This window comes from Pseudorasbora parva, chromosome 2 (assembly GCF_024679245.1).
Source record: "Pseudorasbora parva isolate DD20220531a chromosome 2, ASM2467924v1, whole genome shotgun sequence".
NCBI lineage: Eukaryota > Metazoa > Chordata > Actinopteri > Cypriniformes > Gobionidae > Pseudorasbora > Pseudorasbora parva.
In genome coordinates this window covers 15390450-15412296 of record NC_090173.1, presented here as the reverse complement: position 1 = coordinate 15412296, position 21847 = coordinate 15390450, and positions in this window count along the sequence as shown.

Genomic DNA, 21847 nt, shown 5'->3' with positions numbered 1-21847 from the left:
TCAAAATGGACAAAAACATCAAAATACGACAGTGTATACTATGACAAAAAAGTGAATTTATTCAAATATCAAAAGTCAAAATGGACAAAAACATCAAATTACGACAGTGTGTACTATGACAAAAAAGTGAATTTATTTAAATATCAAAAGTCAAAATGGACAAAAACATCAAAATACGACAGTGTATACTATGACAAAAAAGTGAATTTATTCAAATATCAAAAGTCAAAATGGACAAAAACATCAAAATACGACAGTGTATACTATGACAAAAAAGTGAATTTATTTAAATATCAAAAGTCAAAATGGACAAAAACATCAAAATACGACAGTGTATACTATGACAAAAAAGTGAATTTATTCAAATATCAAAAGTCAAAATGGACAAAAACATCAAAATACGACAGTGTATACTATGACAAAAAAGTGAATTTATTTAAATATCAAAAGTCAAAATGGACAAAAACATCAAAATACGACAGTGTGTACTATGACAAAAAAGTGAATTTATTCAAATATCAAAAGTCAAAATGGACAAAAACATCAAAATACGACAGTGTGTACTATGACAAAAAAGTGAATTTATTCAAATATCAAAAGTCAAAATGGACAAAAACATCAAAATACGACAGTGTATACTATGACAAAAAAGTGAATTTATTTAAATATCAAAAGTCAAAATGGACAAAAACATCAAAATACGACAGTGTGTACTATGACAAAAAAGTGAATTTATTCAAATATCAAAAGTCAAAATGGACAAAAACATCAAAATACGACAGTGTGTACTATGACAAAAAAGTGAATTTATTCAAATATCAAAAGTCAAAATGGACAAAAACATCAAAATACGACAGTGTATACTATGACAAAAAAGTGAATTTATTAAAATATCAAAAGTCAAAATGGACAAAAACATCAAATTACGACAGTGTGTACTATGACAAAAAAGTGAATTTATTTAAATATCAAAAGTCAAAATGGACAAAAACATCAAAATACGACAGTGTGTACTATGACAAAAAAGTGAATTTATTCAAATATCAAAAGTCAAAATGGACAAAAACATCAAAATACGACAGTGAATACTATGACAAAAAAGTGAATTTATTCAAATATCAAAAGTCAAAATGGACAAAAACATCAAATTACGACAGTGTGTACTATGACAAAAAAGTGAATTTATTAAAATATCAAAAGTCAAAATGGACAAAAACATCAAAATACGACAGTGTATACTATGACAAAAAAGTGAATTTATTCAAATATCAAAAGTCAAAATGGACAAAAACATCAAAATACGACAGTGTGTACTATGACAAAAAAGTGAATTTATTCAAATATCAAAAGTCAAAATGGACAAAAACATCAAAATACGACAGTGTATACTATGACAAAAAAGTGAATTTATTTAAATATCAAAAGTCAAAATGGACAAAAACATCAAAATACGACAGTGTGTACTATGACAAAAAAGTGAATTTATTCAAATATCAAAAGTCAAAATGGACAAAAACATCAAAATACGACAGTGAATACTATGACAAAAAAGTGAATTTATTCAAATATCAAAAGTCAAAATGGACAAAAACATCAAATTACGACAGTGTGTACTATGACAAAAAAGTGAATTTATTAAAATATCAAAAGTCAAAATGGACAAAAACATCAAAATACGACAGTGTATACTATGACAAAAAAGTGAATTTATTCAAATATCAAAAGTCAAAATGGACAAAAACATCAAATTACGACAGTGTGTACTATGACAAAAAAGTGAATTTATTCAAATATCAAAAGTCAAAATGGACAAAAACATCAAAATACGACAGTGTGTACTATGACAAAAAAGTGAATTTATTCAAATATCAAAAGTCAAAATGGACAAAAACATCAAAATACGACAGTGTATACTATGACAAAAAAGTGAATTTATTCAAATATCAAAAGTCAAAATGGACAAAAACATCAAAATACGACAGTGTGTACTATGACAAAAAAGTGAATTTATTCAAATATCAAAAGTCAAAATGGACAAAAACATCAAAATACGACAGTGTGTACTATGACAAAAAAGTGAATTTATTCAAATATCAAAAGTCAAAATGGACAAAAACATCAAAATACGACAGTGTGTACTATGACAAAAAAGTGAATTTATTCAAATATCAAAAGTCAAAATGGACAAAAACATCAAAATACGACAGTGTGTACTATGACAAAAAAGTGAATTTATTCAAATATCAAAAGTCAAAATGGACAAAAACATCAAAATACGACAGTGTGTACTATGACAAAAAAGTGAATTTATTCAAATATCAAAAGTCAAAATGGACAAAAACATCAAAATACGACAGTGTGTACTATGACAAAAAAGTGAATTTATTCAAATATCAAAAGTCTAAATGGACAAAAACATCAAAATACGACAGTGTGTACTATGACAAAAAAGTGAATTTATTCAAATATCAAAAGTCAAAATGGACAAAAACATCAAAATACGACAGTGTGTACTATGACAAAAAAGTGAATTTATTCAAATATCAAAAGTCAAAATGGACAAAAACATCAAAATACGACAGTGTATACTATGACAAAAAAGTGAATTTATTCAAATATCAAAAAGTCAAAATAGACAAAAAACATCAAAATACGACAGTGTGTACTATGACAAAAAAGTGAATTTATTCAAATATCAAAAGTCAAAATAGACAAAAAACATCAAATTACGACAGTGTGTACTATGACAAAAAAGTGAATTTATTAAAATATCAAAAAGTCAAAATAGACAAAAAACATCAAAATACGACAGTGTGTACTATGACAAAAAAGTGAATTTATTCAAATATCAAAAGTCAAAATAGACAAAAACATCAAAATACGACAGTGTGTACTATGACAAAAAAGTGAATTTATTCAAATATCAAAAAGTCAAAATAGACAAAAACATCAAAATACGACAGTGTGTACTATGACAAAAAAGTGAATTTATTCAAATATCAAAAGTCAAAATGGACAAAAACATCAAATTACGACAGTGTGTACTATGACAAAAAAGTGAATTTATTCAAATATCAAAAGTCAAAATAGACAAAAACATCAAAATACGACAGTGTATACTATGACAAAAAAGTGAATTTATTCAAATATCAAAAGTCAAAATAGACAAAAAACATCAAAATACGACAGTGTGTACTATGACAAAAAAGTGAATTTATTCAAATATCAAAAGTCAAAATGGACAAAAACATCAAAATACGACAGTGTGTACTATGACAAAAAAGTGAATTTATTCAAATATCAAAAGTCAAAATGGACAAAAACATCAAAATACGACAGTGTGTACTATGACAAAAAAGTGAATTTATTCAAATATCAAAAGTCAAAATGGACAAAAAACATCAAAATACGACAGTGTGTACTATGACAAAAAAGAGAATTTATTCAAATATCAAAAGTCAAAATGGACAAAAAACATCAAATTACGACAGTGTGTACTATGACAAAAAAGTGAATTTATTCAAATATCAAAAAGTCAAAATGGACAAAAACATCAAAATACGACAGTGTGTACTATGACAAAAAAGAGAATTTATTCAAATATCAAAAAGTCAAAATAGACAAAAACATCAAAATACGACAGTGTGTACTATGACAAAAAAGTGAATTTATTAAAATATCAAAAGTCAAAATGGACAAAAACATCAAATTACGACAGTGTGTACTATGACAAAAAAGTGAATTTATTCAAATATCAAAAGTCAAAATGGACAAAAACATCAAAATACGACAGTGTGTACTATGACAAAAAAGAGAATTTATTAAAATATCAAAAGTCAAAATGGACAAAAACATCAAAATACGACAGTGTATACTATGACAAAAAAGTGAATTTATTCAAATATCAAAAGTCAAAATGGACAAAAACATCAAAATACGACAGTGTGTACTATGACAAAAAAGTGAATTTATTCAAATATCAAAAGTCAAAATAGACAAAAAACATCAAATTACGACAGTGTGTACTATGACAAAAAAGAGAATTTAATCAAATATCAAAAGTCAAAATGGACAAAAACATCAAAATACGACAGTGTATACTATGACAAAAAAGTGAATTTATTCAAATATCAAAAGTCAAAATGGACAAAAACATCAAATTACGACAGTGTGTACTATGACAAAAAAGTGAATTTATTCAAATATCAAAAAGTCAAAATGGACAAAAACATCAAAATACGACAGTGTGTACTATGACAAAAAAGTGAATTTATTAAAATATCAAAAGTCAAAATGGACAAAAACACTCAAATTACGACAGTGTGTACTATGACAAAAAAGTGAATTTATTCAAATATCAAAAAGTCAAAATGGACAAAAACACTCAAAATACGACAGTGTGTACTATGACAAAAAAGAGAATTTATTCAAATATCAAAAGTCAAAATGGACAAAAACACTCAAATTACGACAGTGTGTACTATGACAAAAAAGTGAATTTATTCAAATATCAAAAAGTCAAAATGGACAAAAACATCAAAATACGACAGTGTGTACTATGACAAAAAAGTGAATTTATTCAAATATCAAAAGTCAAAATGGACAAAAACACTCAAATTACGACAGTGTGTACTATGACAAAAAAGTGAATTTATTAAAATATCAAAAGTCAAAATGGACAAAAACATCAAATTACGACAGTGTGTACTATGACAAAAAAGTGAATTTATTCAAATATCAAAAAGTCAAAATGGACAAAAACATCAAAATACGACAGTGTGTACTATGACAAAAAAGTGAATTTATTTAAATATCAAAAAGTCAAAATGGACAAAAACACTCAAAATACGACAGTGTGTACTATGACAAAAAAGAGAATTTATTAAAATATCAAAAGTCAAAATGGACAAAAACATCAAATTACGACAGTGTGTACTATGACAAAAAAGTGAATTTATTTAAATATCAAAAAGTCAAAATGGACAAAAACACTCAAAATACGACAGTGTGTACTATGACAAAAAAGAGAATTTATTAAAATATCAAAAGTCAAAATGGACAAAAACATCAAATTACGACAGTGTGTACTATGACAAAAAAGTGAATTTATTCAAATATCAAAAGTCAAAATGGACAAAAACATCAAAATACGACAGTGTGTACTATGACAAAAAAGTGAATTTATTAAAATATCAAAAGTCAAAATGGACAAAAACATCAAATTACGACAGTGTGTACTATGACAAAAAAGTGAATTTATTCAAATATCAAAAGTCAAAATGGACAAAAACATCAAATTACGACAGTGTGTACTATGACAAAAAAGTGAATTTATTAAAATATCAAAAGTCAAAATGGACAAAAACACTCAAATTACGACAGTGTGTACTATGACAAAAAAGTGAATTTATTTAAATATCAAAAAGTCAAAATGGACAAAAACACTCAAAATACGACAGTGTGTACTATGACAAAAAAGAGAATTTATTAAAATATCAAAAGTCAAAATGGACAAAAACATCAAATTACGACAGTGTGTACTATGACAAAAAAGTGAATTTATTCAAATATCAAAAGTCAAAATGGACAAAAACATCAAAATACGACAGTGTGTACTATGACAAAAAAGTGAATTTATTAAAATATCAAAAGTCAAAATGGACAAAAACATCAAATTACGACAGTGTGTACTATGACAAAAAAGTGAATTTATTCAAATATCAAAAGTCAAAATGGACAAAAACATCAAAATACGACAGTGTATACTATGACAAAAAAGTGAATTTATTCAAATATCAAAAGTCAAAATGGACAAAAACATCAAATTACGACAGTGTATACTATGACAAAAAAGTGAATTTATTAAAATATCAAAAGTCAAAATGGACAAAAACATCAAATTACGACAGTGTATACTATGACAAAAAAGTGAATTTATTAAAATATCAAAAAGTCAAAATGGACAAAAACATCAAAATACGACAGTGTGTACTATGACAAAAAAGTGAATTTATTCAAATATCAAAAGTCAAAATGGACAAAAACATCAAATTACGACAGTGTGTACTATGACAAAAAAGTGAATTTATTCAAATATCAAAAGTCAAAATAGACAAAAACATCAAAATACGACAGTGTATACTATGACAAAAAAGTGAATTTATTCAAATATCAAAAAGTCAAAATAGACAAAAAACATCAAAATACGACAGTGTGTACTATGACAAAAAAGTGAATTTATTCAAATATCAAAAGTCAAAATAGACAAAAAACATCAAAATACGACAGTGTGTACTATGACAAAAAAGTGAATTTATTCAAATATCAAAAGTCAAAATGGACAAAAACATCAAATTACGACAGTGTGTACTATGACAAAAAAGTGAATTTATTCAAATATCAAAAGTCAAAATAGACAAAAACATCAAAATACGACAGTGTATACTATGACAAAAAAGTGAATTTATTCAAATATCAAAAAGTCAAAATAGACAAAAACATCAAAATACGACAGTGTGTACTATGACAAAAAAGTGAATTTATTCAAATATCAAAAGTCAAAATGGACAAAAACATCAAAATACGACAGTGTGTACTATGACAAAAAAGTGAATTTATTCAAATATCAAAAGTCAAAATGGACAAAAACATCAAAATACGACAGTGTGTACTATGACAAAAAAGTGAATTTATTCAAATATCAAAAGTCAAAATGGACAAAAACATCAAAATACGACAGTGTGTACTATGACAAAAAAGTGAATTTATTCAAATATCAAAAGTCAAAATGGACAAAAACATCAAAATACGACAGTGTGTACTATGACAAAAAAGTGAATTTATTCAAATATCAAAAAGTCAAAATAGACAAAAACATCAAATTACGACAGTGTGTACTATGACAAAAAAGTGAATTTATTCAAATATCAAAAGTCAAAATGGACAAAAACATCAAATTACGACAGTGTGTACTATGACAAAAAAGTGAATTTATTCAAATATCAAAAAGTCAAAATAGACAAAAACATCAAAATACGACAGTGTGTACTATGACAAAAAAGTGAATTTATTCAAATATCAAAAGTCAAAATGGACAAAAACATCAAAATACGACAGTGTGTACTATGACAAAAAAGTGAATTTAATCAAATATCAAAAGTCAAAATAGACAAAAACATCAAAATACGACAGTGTGTACTATGACAAAAAAGTGAATTTATTCAAATATTAAAAAGTCAAAATGGACAAAAACATCAAAATACGACAGTGTGTACTATGACAAAAAAGTGAATTTATTCAAATATCAAAAGTCAAAATAGACAAAAACATCAAAATACGACAGTGTGTACTATGACAAAAAAGTGAATTTATTCAAATATCAAAAGTCAAAATAGACAAAAAACATCAAAATACGACAGTGTATACTATGATAAAAAAGTGAATTTATTCAAATATCAAAAGTCAAAATAGACAAAAAACATCAAATTACGACAGTGTATACTATGACAAAAAAGAGAATTTATTCAAATATCAAAAGTCAAAATGGACAAAAAACATCAAAATACGACAGTGTGTACTATGACAAAAAAGTGAATTTATTCAAATATCAAAAGTCAAAATGGACAAAAACATCAAATTACGACAGTGTGTACTATGACAAAAAAGAGAATTTATTCAAATATCAAAAGTCAAAATGGACAAAAAACATCAAAATACGACAGTGTGTACTATGACAAAAAAGTGAATTTATTCAAATATCAAAAGTCAAAATGGACAAAAAACATCAAAATACGACAGTGTGTACTATGACAAAAAAGTGAATTTATTCAAATATCAAAAGTCAAAATGGACAAAAACATCAAAATACGACAGTGTGTACTATGACAAAAAAGAGAATTTATTCAAATATCAAAAGTCAAAATGGACAAAAAACATCAAAATACGACAGTGTGTACTATGACAAAAAAGTGAATTTATTCAAATATCAAAAGTCAAAATGGACAAAAACATCAAATTACGACAGTGTGTACTATGACAAAAAAGAGAATTTATTCAAATATCAAAAAGTCAAAATAGACAAAAACATCAAAATACGACAGTGTGTACTATGATAAAAAAGTGAATTTATTCAAATATCAAAAGTCAAAATAGACAAAAAACATCAAATTACGACAGTGTATACTATGACAAAAAAGTAAATTTATAAAAATATCAAAAGTCAAAATGGACAAAAACATCAAAATACGACAGTGTATACTATGACAAAAAAGTGAATTTATTCAAATATCAAAAAGTCAAAATGGACAAAAACATCAAATTACGACAGTGTGTACTATGACAAAAAAGTGAATTTATTCAAATATCAAAAAGTCAAAATGGACAAAAAACATCAAAATACGACAGTGTGTACTTTGACAAAAAAGTGAATTTATTAAAATATCAAAAGTCAAAATGGACAAAAACATCAAATTACGACAGTGTGTACTATGACAAAAAAGTGAATTTATTAAAATATCAAAAGTCAAAATGGACAAAAACATCAAAATACGACAGTGTGTACTATGACAAAAAAGAGAATTTATTCAAATATCAAAAGTCAAAATGGACAAAAACAATCAAAATACGACAGTGTGTACTATGACAAAAAAGTGAATTTATTCAAATATCAAAAAGTCAAAATGGACAAAAACATCAAAATACGACAGTGTGTACTATGACAAAAAAGTGAATTTATTAAAATATCAAAAGTCAAAATGGACAAAAACATCAAAATACGACAGTGTGTACTATGACAAAAAAGTGAATTTAATCAAATATCAAAAAGTCAAAATGGACAAAAAACATCAAAATACGACAGTGTGTACTATGACAAAAAAGTGAATTTATTCAAATATCAAAAGTCAAAATGGACAAAAACATCAAAATACGACAGTGTGTACTATGACAAAAAAGTGAATTTATTCAAATATCAAAAGTCAAAATGGACAAAAACATCAAAATACGACAGTGTGTACTATGACAAAAAAGTGAATTTATTCAAATATCAAAAGTCAAAATGGACAAAAACATCAAAATACGACAGTGTATACTATGACAAAAAAGTGAATTTATTCAAATATTAAAAAGTCAAAATAGACAAAAACATCAAAATACGACAGTGTGTACTATGACAAAAAAGTGAATTTATTCAAATATCAAAAGTCAAAATGGACAAAAACATCAAAATACGACAGTGTGTACTATGACAAAAAAGTGAATTTAATCAAATATCAAAAGTCAAAATGGACAAAAACATCAAATTACGACAGTGTGTACTATGACAAAAAAGTGAATTTATTCAAATATCAAAAGTCAAAATAGACAAAAACATCAAAATACGACAGTGTGTACTATGACAAAAAAGAGAATTTATTCAAATATCAAAAAGTCAAAATGGACAAAAACATCAAAATACGACAGTGTGTACTATGACAAAAAAGAGAATTTATTCAAATATCAAAAGTCAAAATGGACAAAAACATCAAAATACGACAGTGTGTACTATGACAAAAAAGAGAATTTATTCAAATATCAAAAAGTCAAAATGGACAAAAACATCAAATTACGACAGTGTGTACTATGACAAAAAAGTGAATTTATTCAAATATCAAAAAGTCAAAATGGACAAAAACATCAAAATACGACAGTGTGTACTATGACAAAAAAGTGAATTTATTCAAATATCAAAAGTCAAAATGGACAAAAACATCAAAATACGACAGTGTGTACTATGACAAAAAAGTGAATTTATTAAAATATCAAAAGTCAAAATGGACAAAAACAATCAAAATACGACAGTGTGTACTATGACAAAAAAGTGAATTTATTAAAATATCAAAAGTCAAAATGGACAAAAACATCAAAATACGACAGTGTGTACTATGACAAAAAAGTGAATTTATTCAAATATCAAAAAGTCAAAATGGACAAAAACATCAAAATACGACAGTGTGTACTATGACAAAAAAGTGAATTTATTCAAATATCAAAAGTCAAAATGGACAAAAACATCAAAATACGACAGTGTGTACTATGACAAAAAAGTGAATTTATTCAAATATCAAAAGTCAAAATGGACAAAAAACATCAAAATACGACAGTGTGTACTATGACAAAAAAGTGAATTTATTCAAATATCAAAAGTCAAAATGGACAAAAAACATCAAAATACGACAGTGTGTACTATGACAAAAAAGTGAATTTATTCAAATATCAAAAGTCAAAATGGACAAAAACATCAAAATACGACAGTGTGCACTATGACAAAAAAGTGAATTTATTCAAATATCAAGTCAAAATGGACAAAAACATCAAAATACGACAGTGTGTACTATGACAAAAAAGTGAATTTATTCAAATATCAAAAGTCAAAATGGACAAAAAACATCAAAATACGACAGTGTGTACTATGACAAAAAAGTGAATTTATTCAAATATCAAAAGTCAAAATGGACAAAAACATCAAAATACGACAGTGTGTACTATGACAAAAAAGTGAATTTATTCAAATATCAAAAGTCAAAATAGACAAAAAACATCAAAATACGACAGTGTGTCCTATGACAAAAAAGTGAATTTATTCAAATATCAAAAAGTCAAAATGGACAAAAACATCAAAATACGACAGTGTGTACTATGACAAAAAAGTGAATTTATTCAAATATCAAAAAGTCAAAATTGACAAAAACATCAAAATACGACAGTGTGTACTATGACAAAAAAGTGAATTTATTCAAATATCAAAAGTCAAAATGGACAAAAACATCAAAATACGACAGTGTGTACTATGACAAAAAAGTGAATTTATTCAAATATCAAAAAGTCAAAATTGACAAAAACATCAAAATACGACAGTGTGTACTATGACAAAAAAGTGAATTTATTAAAATATCAAAAGTCAAAATGGACAAAAACATCAAATTACGACAGTGTGTACTATGACAAAAAAGTGAATTTATTCAAATATCAAAAGTCAAAATGGACAAAGACATCAAAATACGACAGTGTGTACTATGACAAAAAAGTGAATTTATTCAAATATCAAAAGTCAAAATGGACAAAAACATCAAAATACGACAGTGTGTACTATGACAAAAAAGTGAATTTATTCAAATATCAAAAGTCAAAATGGACAAAAACATCAAATTACGACAGTGTGTACTATGACAAAAAAGTGAATTTATTCAAATATCAAAAGTCAAAATGGACAAAAACATCAAATTACGACAGTGTGTACTATGACAAAAAAGTGAATTTATTCAAATATCAAAAGTCAAAATGGACAAAAACATCAAATTACGACAGTGTGTACTATGACAAAAAAGTGAATTTATTCAAATATCAAAAGTCAAAATGGACAAAAACATCAAAATACGACAGTGTGTACTATGACAAAAAAGTGAATTTATTCAAATATCAAAAAGTCAAAATGGACAAAAACATCAAAATACGACAGTGTGTACTATGACAAAAAAGTGAATTTATTCAAATATCAAAAGTCAAAATGGACAAAAACATCAAAATACGACAGTGTGTACTATGACAAAAAAGTGAATTTATTCAAATATCAAAAGTCAAAATGGACAAAAACATCAAAATACGACAGTGTATACTATGACAAAAAAGTGAATTTATTCAAATATCAAAAGTCAAAATGGACAAAAACATCAAATTACGACAGTGTGTACTATGACAAAAAAGTGAATTTATTCAAATATCAAAAGTCAAAATGGACAAAAACATCAAATTACGACAGTGTATACTATGACAAAAAAGTGAATTTATTCAAATATCAAAAGTCAAAATGGACAAAAACATCAAATTACGACAGTGTATACTATGACAAAAAAGTGAATTTATTCAAATATCAAAAGTCAAAATGGACAAAAACATCAAATTACGACAGTGTGTACTATGACAAAAAAGTGAATTTATTCAAATATCAAAAGTCAAAATGGACAAAAACATCAAATTACGACAGTGTGTACTATGACAAAAAAGTGAATTTATTCAAATATCAAAAGTCAAAATGGACAAAAACATCAAAATACGACAGTGTATACTATGACAAAAAAGTGAATTTATTCAAATATCAAAAGTCAAAATGGACAAAAACATCAAATTACGACAGTGTATACTATGACAAAAAAGTGAATTTATTCAAATATCAAAAGTCAAAATGGACAAAAACATCAAAATACGACAGTGTGTACTATGACAAAAAAGTGAATTTATTCAAATATCAAAAGTCAAAATGGACAAAAACATCAAAATACGACAGTGTGTACTATGACAAAAAAGTGAATTTATTCAAATATCAAAAGTCAAAATGGACAAAAACATCAAATTACGACAGTGTATACTATGACAAAAAAGTGAATTTATTCAAATATCAAAAGTCAAAATGGACAAAAACATCAAAATACGACAGTGTGTACTATGACAAAAAAGTGAATTTATTCAAATATCAAAAGTCAAAATGGACAAAAACATCAAATTACGACAGTGTGTACTATGACAAAAAAGTGAATTTATTAAAATATCAAAAGTCAAAATAGACAAAAACAATCAAAATACGACAGTGTGTACTATGACAAAAAAGTGAATTTATTCAAATATCAAAAGTCAAAATGGACAAAAACATCAAAATACGACAGTGTGTACTATGACAAAAAAGTGAATTTATTCAAATATCAAAAGTCAAAATGGACAAAAACATCAAAATACGAAAGTGTACTATGACAAAAAAGTGAATTTATTCAAATATCAAAAGTCAAAATGGACAAAAACATCAAATTACGACAGTGTGTACTATGACAAAAAAGTGAATTTATTCAAATATCAAAAGTCAAAATGGACAAAAACATCAAATTACGACAGTGTGTACTATGACAAAAAAGTAAATTTATTCAAATATCAAAAGTCAAAATGGACAAAAACATCAAAATACGACAGTGTGTACTATGACAAAAAAGTGAATTTATTCAAATATCAAAAGTCAAAATAGACAAAAACATCAAAATACGACAGTGTGTACTATGACAAAAAAGTGAATTTATTCAAATATCAAAAGTCAAAATGGACAAAAACATCAAATTACGACAGTGTGTACTATGACAAAAAAGTGAATTTATTCAAATATCAAAAGTCAAAATGGACAAAAACATCAAAATACGACAGTGTGTACTATGACAAAAAAGTGAATTTATTCAAATATCAAAAGTCAAAATAGACAAAAACATCAAAATACGACAGTGTGTACTATGACAAAAAAGTGAATTTATTCAAATATCAAAAGTCAAAATAGACAAAAACATCAAAATACGACAGTGTGTACTATGACAAAAAAGTGAATTTATTCAAATATCAAAAGTCAAAATGGACAAAAACATCAAATTACGACAGTGTGTACTATGACAAAAAAGTGAATTTATTCAAATATCAAAAGTCAAAATGGACAAAAACATCAAAATACGACAGTGTGTACTATGACAAAAAAGTGAATTTATTCAAATATCAAAAGTCAAAATAGACAAAAACATCAAAATACGACAGTGTGTACTATGACAAAAAAGTGAATTTATTAAAATATCAAAAAGTCAAAATGGACAAAAACATCAAATTACGACAGTGTGTACTATGACAAAAAAGTAAATTTATTCAAATATCAAAAGTCAAAATGGACAAAAACATCAAAATACGACAGTGTGTACTATGACAAAAAAGTGAATTTATTCAAATATCAAAAGTCAAAATGGACAAAAAACATCAAATTACGACAGTGTGTACTATGACAAAAAAGTGAATTTATTCAAATATCAAAAGTCAAAATGGACAAAAAACATCAAATTACGACAGTGTGTACTATGACAAAAAAGTGAATTTATTCAAATATCAAAAGTCAAAATGGACAAAAACATCAAATTACGACAGTGTGTACTATGACAAAAAAGTGAATTTATTCAAATATCAAAAGTCAAAATGGACAAAAACATCAAAATACGACAGTGTGTACTATGACAAAAAAGTGAATTTATTCAAATATCAAAAGTCAAAATGGACAAAAACATCAAAATACGACAGTGTGTACTATGACGAAAAAGTGAATTTATTAAAATATCAAAAGTCAAAATAGACAAAAACAATCAAAATACGACAGTGTATACTATGACAAAAAAGTGAATTTATTAAAATATCAAAAGTCAAAATGGACAAAAACATCAAATTACGACAGTGTGTACTATGACAAAAAAGTAAATTTATTCAAATATCAAAAGTCAAAATGGACAAAAACATCAAAATACGACAGTGTGTACTATGACAAAAAAGTGAATTTATTCAAATATCAAAAGTCAAAATGGACAAAAACATCAAAATACGACAGTGTGTACTATGACGAAAAAGTGAATTTATTCAAATATCAAAAGTCAAAATGGACAAAAACATCAAATTACGACAGTGTGTACTATGACAAAAAAGTAAATTTATTCAAATATCAAAAGTCAAAATGGACAAAAACATCAAAATACGACAGTGTGTACTATGACAAAAAAGTGAATTTATTCAAATATCAAAAGTCAAAATGGACAAAAACATCAAAATACGACAGTGTGTACTATGACGAAAAAGTGAATTTATTAAAATATCAAAAGTCAAAATGGACAAAAACATCAAATTACGACAGTGTGTACTATGACGAAAAAGTGAATTTATTAAAATATCAAAAGTCAAAATGGACAAAAACATCAAATTACGACAGTGTGTACTATGACAAAAAAGTGAATTTATTCAAATATCAAAAGTCAAAATGGACAAAAACATCAAAATACGACAGTGTGTACTATGACAAAAAAGTGAATTTATTCAAATATCAAAAGTCAAAATGGACAAAAACATCAAATTACGACAGTGTGTACTATGACAAAAAAGTGAATTTATTCAAATATCAAAAGTCAAAATGGACAAAAACATCAAAATACGACAGTGTGTACTATGACAAAAAAGTGAATTTATTCAAATATCAAAAGTCAAAATGGACAAAAACACTCAAAATACGACAGTGTGTACTATGACAAAAAAGTGAATTTATTCAAATATCAAAAGTCAAAATGGACAAAAACACTCAAAATACGACAGTGTATACTATGACAAAAAAGTGAATTTATTAAAATATCAAAAGTCAAAATGGACAAAAACATCAAATTACGACAGTGTGTACTATGACAAAAAAGTGAATTTATTCAAATATCAAAAGTCAAAATGGACAAAAACATCAAAATACGACAGTGTGTACTATGACAAAAAAGTGAATTTATTCAAATATCAAAAGTCAAAATGGACAAAAACATCAAAATACGACAGTGTGTACTATGACAAAAAGTGAATTTATTAAAATATCAAAAGTCAAAATAGGACAAAAACATCAAAATACGACAGTGTATACTATGACAAAAAAGTGAATTTATTAAAATATCAAAAGTCAAAATGGACAAAAACATCAAATTACGACAGTGTGTACTATGACAAAAAAGTGAATTTATTCAAATATCAAAAGTCAAAATGGACAAAAACATCAAAATACGACAGTGTGTACTATGACAAAAAAGTGAATTTATTCAAATATCAAAAGTCAAAATGGACAAAAACATCAAAATACGACAGTGTGTACTATGACGAAAAAGTGAATTTATTCAAATATCAAAAGTCAAAATGGACAAAAACATCAAATTACGACAGTGTGTACTATGACGAAAAAGTGAATTTATTAAAATATCAAAAGTCAAAATGGACAAAAACATCAAATTACGACAGTGTGTACTATGACAAAAAAGTGAATTTATTCAAATATCAAAAGTCAAAATGGACAAAAACATCAAATTACGACAGTGTGTACTATGACAAAAAAGTGAATTTATTCAAATATCAAAAGTCAAAATGGACAAAAACATCAAATACGACAGTGTGTACTATGACAAAAAAGTGAATTTATTCAAATATCAAAAGTCAAAATGGACAAAAACATCAAAATACGACAGTGTGTACTATGACAAAAAAGTGAATTTATTCAAATATCAAAAGTCAAAATGGACAAAAACATCAAAATACGACAGTGTGTACTATGACAAAAAAGTGAATTTATTCAAATATCAAAAGTCAAAATGGACAAAAACATCAAAATACGACAGTGTGTACTATGACAAAAAAGTGAATTTATTCAAATATCAAAAGTCAAAATGGACAAAAACATCAAAATACGACAGTGTGTACTATGACAAAAAAGTGAATTTATTCAAATATCAAAAGTCAAAATGGACAAAAACATCAAAATACGACAGTGTGTACTATGACAAAAAAGTGAATTTATTCAAATATCAAAAGTCAAAATGGACAAAAACATCAAAATACGACAGTGTGTACTATGACAAAAAAGTGAATTTATTCAAATATCAAAAGTCAAAATGGACAAAAACATCAAAATACGACAGTGTGTACTATGACAAAAAAGTGAATTTATTCAAATATCAAAAGTCAAAATGGACAAAAACATCAAAATACGACAGTGTGTACTATGACAAAAAAGTGAATTTATTCAAATATCAAAAGTCAAAATGGACAAAAACATCAAATTACGACAGTGTGTACTATGACAAAAAAGTGAATTTATTCAAATATCAAAAGTCAAAATGGACAAAAACATCAAAATACGACAGTGTGTACTATGACAAAAAAGTGAATTTATTCAAATATCAAAAGTCAAAATGGACAAAAACATCAAAATACGACAGTGTGTACTATGACAAAAAAGTGAATTTATTAAAATATCAAAAGTCAAAATAGACAAAAACATCAAAATACGACAGTGTGTACTATGACAAAAAAGTGAATTTATTCAAATATCAAAAGTCAAAATGGACAAAAACATCAAAATACGACAGTGTGTACTATGACAAAAAAGTGAATTTATTCAAATATCAAAAGTCAAAATGGACAAAAACATCAAATTACGACAGTGTGTACTATGACAAAAAAGTGAATTTATTAAAATATCAAAAGTCAAAATGGACAAAAACATCAAAATACGACAGTGTGTACTATGACAAAAAAGTGAATTTATTCAAATATCAAAAGTCAAAATGGACAAAAACATCAAAATACGACAGTGTGTACTATGACAAAAAAGTGAATTTATTCAAATATCAAAAGTCAAAATGGACAAAAACATCAAATTACGACAGTGTGTACTATGACAAAAAAGTGAATTTATTAAAATATCAAAAGTCAAAATAGACAAAAACATCAAAATACGACAGTGTGTACTATGACAAAAAAGTGAATTTATTCAAATATCAAAAGTCAAAATAGACAAAAACATCAAAATACGACAGTGTGTACTATGACAAAAAAGTGAATTTATTAAAATATCAAAAGTCAAAATAAAATGGACAAAAACATCAAATTACGACAGTGTATACTATGACAAAAAAGTGAATTTATTAAAATATCAAAAAGTCAAAATGGACAAAAACATCAAAATACGACAGTGTGTACTATGACAAAAAAGTGAATTTATTCAAATATCAAAAAGTCAAAATAGACAAAAACATCAAAATACGACAGTGTGTACTATGACAAAAAAGTGAATTTATTCAAATATCAAAAGTCAAAATAGACAAAAACATCAAAATACGACAGTGTGTACTATGACAAAAAAGTGAATTTATTCAAATATCAAAAGTCAAAATGGACAAAAACATCAAAATACGACAGTGTATACTATGACAAAAAAGTGAATTTATTCAAATATCAAAAGTCAAAATGGACAAAAACATCAAAATACGACAGTGTGTACTATGACAAAAAAGTGAATTTATTCAAATATCAAAAGTCAAAATGGACAAAAACAATCAAAATACGACAGTGTATACTATGACAAAAAAGTGAATTTATTCAAATATCAAAAGTCAAAATGGACAAAAACATCAAAATACGACAGTGTGTACTATGACAAAAAAGTGAATTTATTCAAATATCAAAAGTCAAAATGGACAAAAACATCAAAATACGACAGTGTGTACTATGACAAAAAAGTGAATTTATTCAAATATCAAAAGTCAAAATGGACAAAAACATCAAAATACGACAGTGTGTACTATGACGAAAAAGTGAATTTATTCAAATATCAAAAGTCAAAATGGTCAAAAACATCAAAATACGACAGTGTGTACTATGACAAAAAAGTGAATTTATTCAAATATCAAAAGTCAAAATGGACAAAAACATCAAATTACGACAGTGTGTACTATGACAAAAAAGTGAATTTATTCAAATATCAAAAGTCAAAATGGACAAAAACATCAAAATACGACAGTGTGTACTATGACAAAAAAGTGAATTTAATCAAATATCAAAAAGTCAAAATGGACAAAAACATCAAAATACGACAGTGTGTACTATGACAAAAAAGTGAATTTATTCAAATATCAAAAGTCAAAATGGACAAAAACATCAAAATACGACAGTGTATACTATGACAAAAAAGTGAATTTATTAAAATATCAAAAGTCAAAATGGACAAAAACATCAAAATACGACAGTGTATACTATGACAAAAAAGTGAATTTATTCAAATATCAAAAGTCAAAATAGACAAAAACATCAAAATACGACAGTGTGTACTATGACAAAAAAGTGAATTTATTCAAATATCAAAAGTCAAAATGGACAAAAACATCAAATTACGACAGTGTGTACTATGACAAAAAAGTGAATTTATTCAAATATCAAAAGTCAAAATGGACAAAAACATCAAATTACGACAGTGTGTACTATGACAAAAAAGTGAATTTATTCAAATATCAAAAAGTCAAAATAGACAAAAACATCAAAATACGACAGTGTGTACTATGACAAAAAAGAGAATTTATTCAAATATCAAAAGTCAAAATGGACAAAAACATCAAAATACGACAGTGTATACTATGACAAAAAAGTGAATTTATTCAAATATCAAAAGTCAAAATGGACAAAAACATCAAAATACGACAGTGTGTACTATGACAAAAAAGTGAATTTATTCAAATATCAAAAGTCAAAATGGTCAAAAACATCAAAATACGACAGTGTGTACTATGACAAAAAAGTGAATTTATTCAAATATCAAAAGTCAAAATGGACAAAAACATCAAAATACGACAGTGTGTACTATGACAAAAAAGTGAATTTATTCAAATATCAAAAAGTCAAAATAGACAAAAACATCAAAATACGACAGTGTGTACTATGACAAAAAAGTGAATTTATTCAAATATCAAAAGTCAAAATGGACAAAAACATCAAAATACGACAGTGTGTACTATGACAAAAAAGAGAATTTATTCAAATATCAAAAGTCAAAATGGACAAAAACATCAAATTACGACAGTGTGTACTATGACAAAAAAGTGAATTTATTCAAATATCAAAAGTCAAAATGGTCAAAAACATCAAAATACGACAGTGTGTACTATGACAAAAAAGTGAATTTATTCAAATATCAAAAGTCAAAATGGTCAAAAACATCAAAATACGACAGCGAATACTATGACAAAAAAGTGAATTTATTCAAATATCAAAAGTCAAAATGGACAAAAACATCAAAATACGACAGTGTGTACTATGACAAAAAAGAGAATTTATTCAAATATCAAAAGTCAAATTGGACAAAAACATCAAAATACGACAGTGTGTACTATGACAAAAAAGAGAATTTATTCAAATATCAAAAGTCAAAATGGACAAAAACATCAAAATACGACAGTGTGTACTATGACAAAAAAGAGAATTTATTCAAATATCAAAAGTCAAAATGGACAAAAACATCAAAATACGACAGTGTGTACTATGACAAAAAAGAGAATTTATTCAAATATCAAAAGTCAAAATGGACAAAAACATCAAATTACGACAGTGTGTACTATGACAAAAAAGAGAATTTATTCAAATATCAAAAGTCAAAATGGACAAAAACATCAAAATACGACAGTGTATACTATGACAAAAAAGTGAATTTATTCAAATATCAAAAGTCAAAATGGACAAAAACATCAAAATACGACAGTGTGTACTATGACAAAAAAGTGAATTTATTCAAATATCAAAAGTCAAAATAGACAAAAACATCAAATTACGACAGTGTGTACTATGACAAAAAAGTGAATTTATTCAAATATCAAAAGTCAAAATGGTCAAAAACATCAAAATACGACAGCGAATACTATGACAAAAAAGTGAATTTATTCAAATATCAAAAGTCAAAATGGACAAAAACATCAAAATACGACAGTGTGTACTATGACAAAAAAGAGAATTTATTCAAATATCAAAAGTCAAAATGGACAAAAACATCAAAATACGACAGTGTATACTATGACAAAAAAGTGAATTTATTCAAATATCAAAAGTCAAAATAGACAAAAACATCAAATTACGACAGTGTGTACTATGACAAAAAAGTGAATTTATTCAAATATCAAAAGTCAAAATGGTCAAAAACATCAAAATACGACAGCGAATACTATGACAAAAAAGTGAATTTATTCAAATATCAAAAGTCAAAATGGACAAAAACATCAAATTACGACAGTGTGTACTATGACAAAAAAGTGAATTTATTCAAATATCAAAAGTCAAAATGGACAAAAACATCAAAATACGACAGTGTATACTATGACAAAAAAGAGAATTTATTCAAATATCAAAAGTCAAAATGGACAAAAACATCAAAATACGACAGTGTGTACTATGACAAAAAAGAGAATTTATTCAAATATCAAAAGTCAAAATGGACAAAAACATCAAAATACGACAGTGTGTACTATGACAAAAAAGAGAATTTATTCAAATATCAAAAGTCAAAATGGACAAAAACATCAAATTACGACAGTGTGTACTATGACAAAAAAGAGAATTTATTCAAATATCAAAAGTCAAAATGGACAAAAACATCAAATTACGACAGTGTATACTATGACAAAAAAGAGAATTTATTCAAATATCAAAAGTCAAAATGGACAAAAACATCAAATTACGACAGTGTGTACTATGACAAAAAAGAGAATTTATTCAAATATCAAAAGTCAAAATGGACAAAAACATCAAAATACGACAGTGTATACTATGACAAAAAAGTGAATTTATTCAAATATCAAAAGTCAAAATGGACAAAAACATCAAAATACGACAGTGTATACTATGACAAAAAAGTGAATTTATTCAAATATCAAAAGTCAAAATGGACAAAAACATCAAAATACGACAGTGTGTACTATGACAAAAAAGTGAATTTATTCAAATATCAAAAGTCAAAATAGACAAAAACATCAAATTACGACAGTGTGTACTATGACAAAAAAGTGAATTTATTCAAATATCAAAAAGTCAAAATAGACAAAAACATCAAATTACGACAGTGTGTACTATGACAAAAAAGTGAATTTATTCAAATATCAAAAGTCAAAATGGACAAAAAACATCAAATTACGACAGTGTATACTATGACAAAAAAGTGAATTTATTCAAATATCAAAAAGTCAAAATAGACAAAAACATCAAATTACGACAGTGTGTACTATGACAAAAAAGTGAATTTATTCAAATATCAAAAAGTCAAAATGGACAAAAACATCAAATTACGACAGTGTGTACTATGACAAAAAAGTGAATTTATTCAAATATCAAAAGTCAAAATGGACAAAAAACATCAAATTACGACAGTGTATACTATGACAAAAAAGTGAATTTATTCAAATATCAAAAAGTCAAAATGGACAAA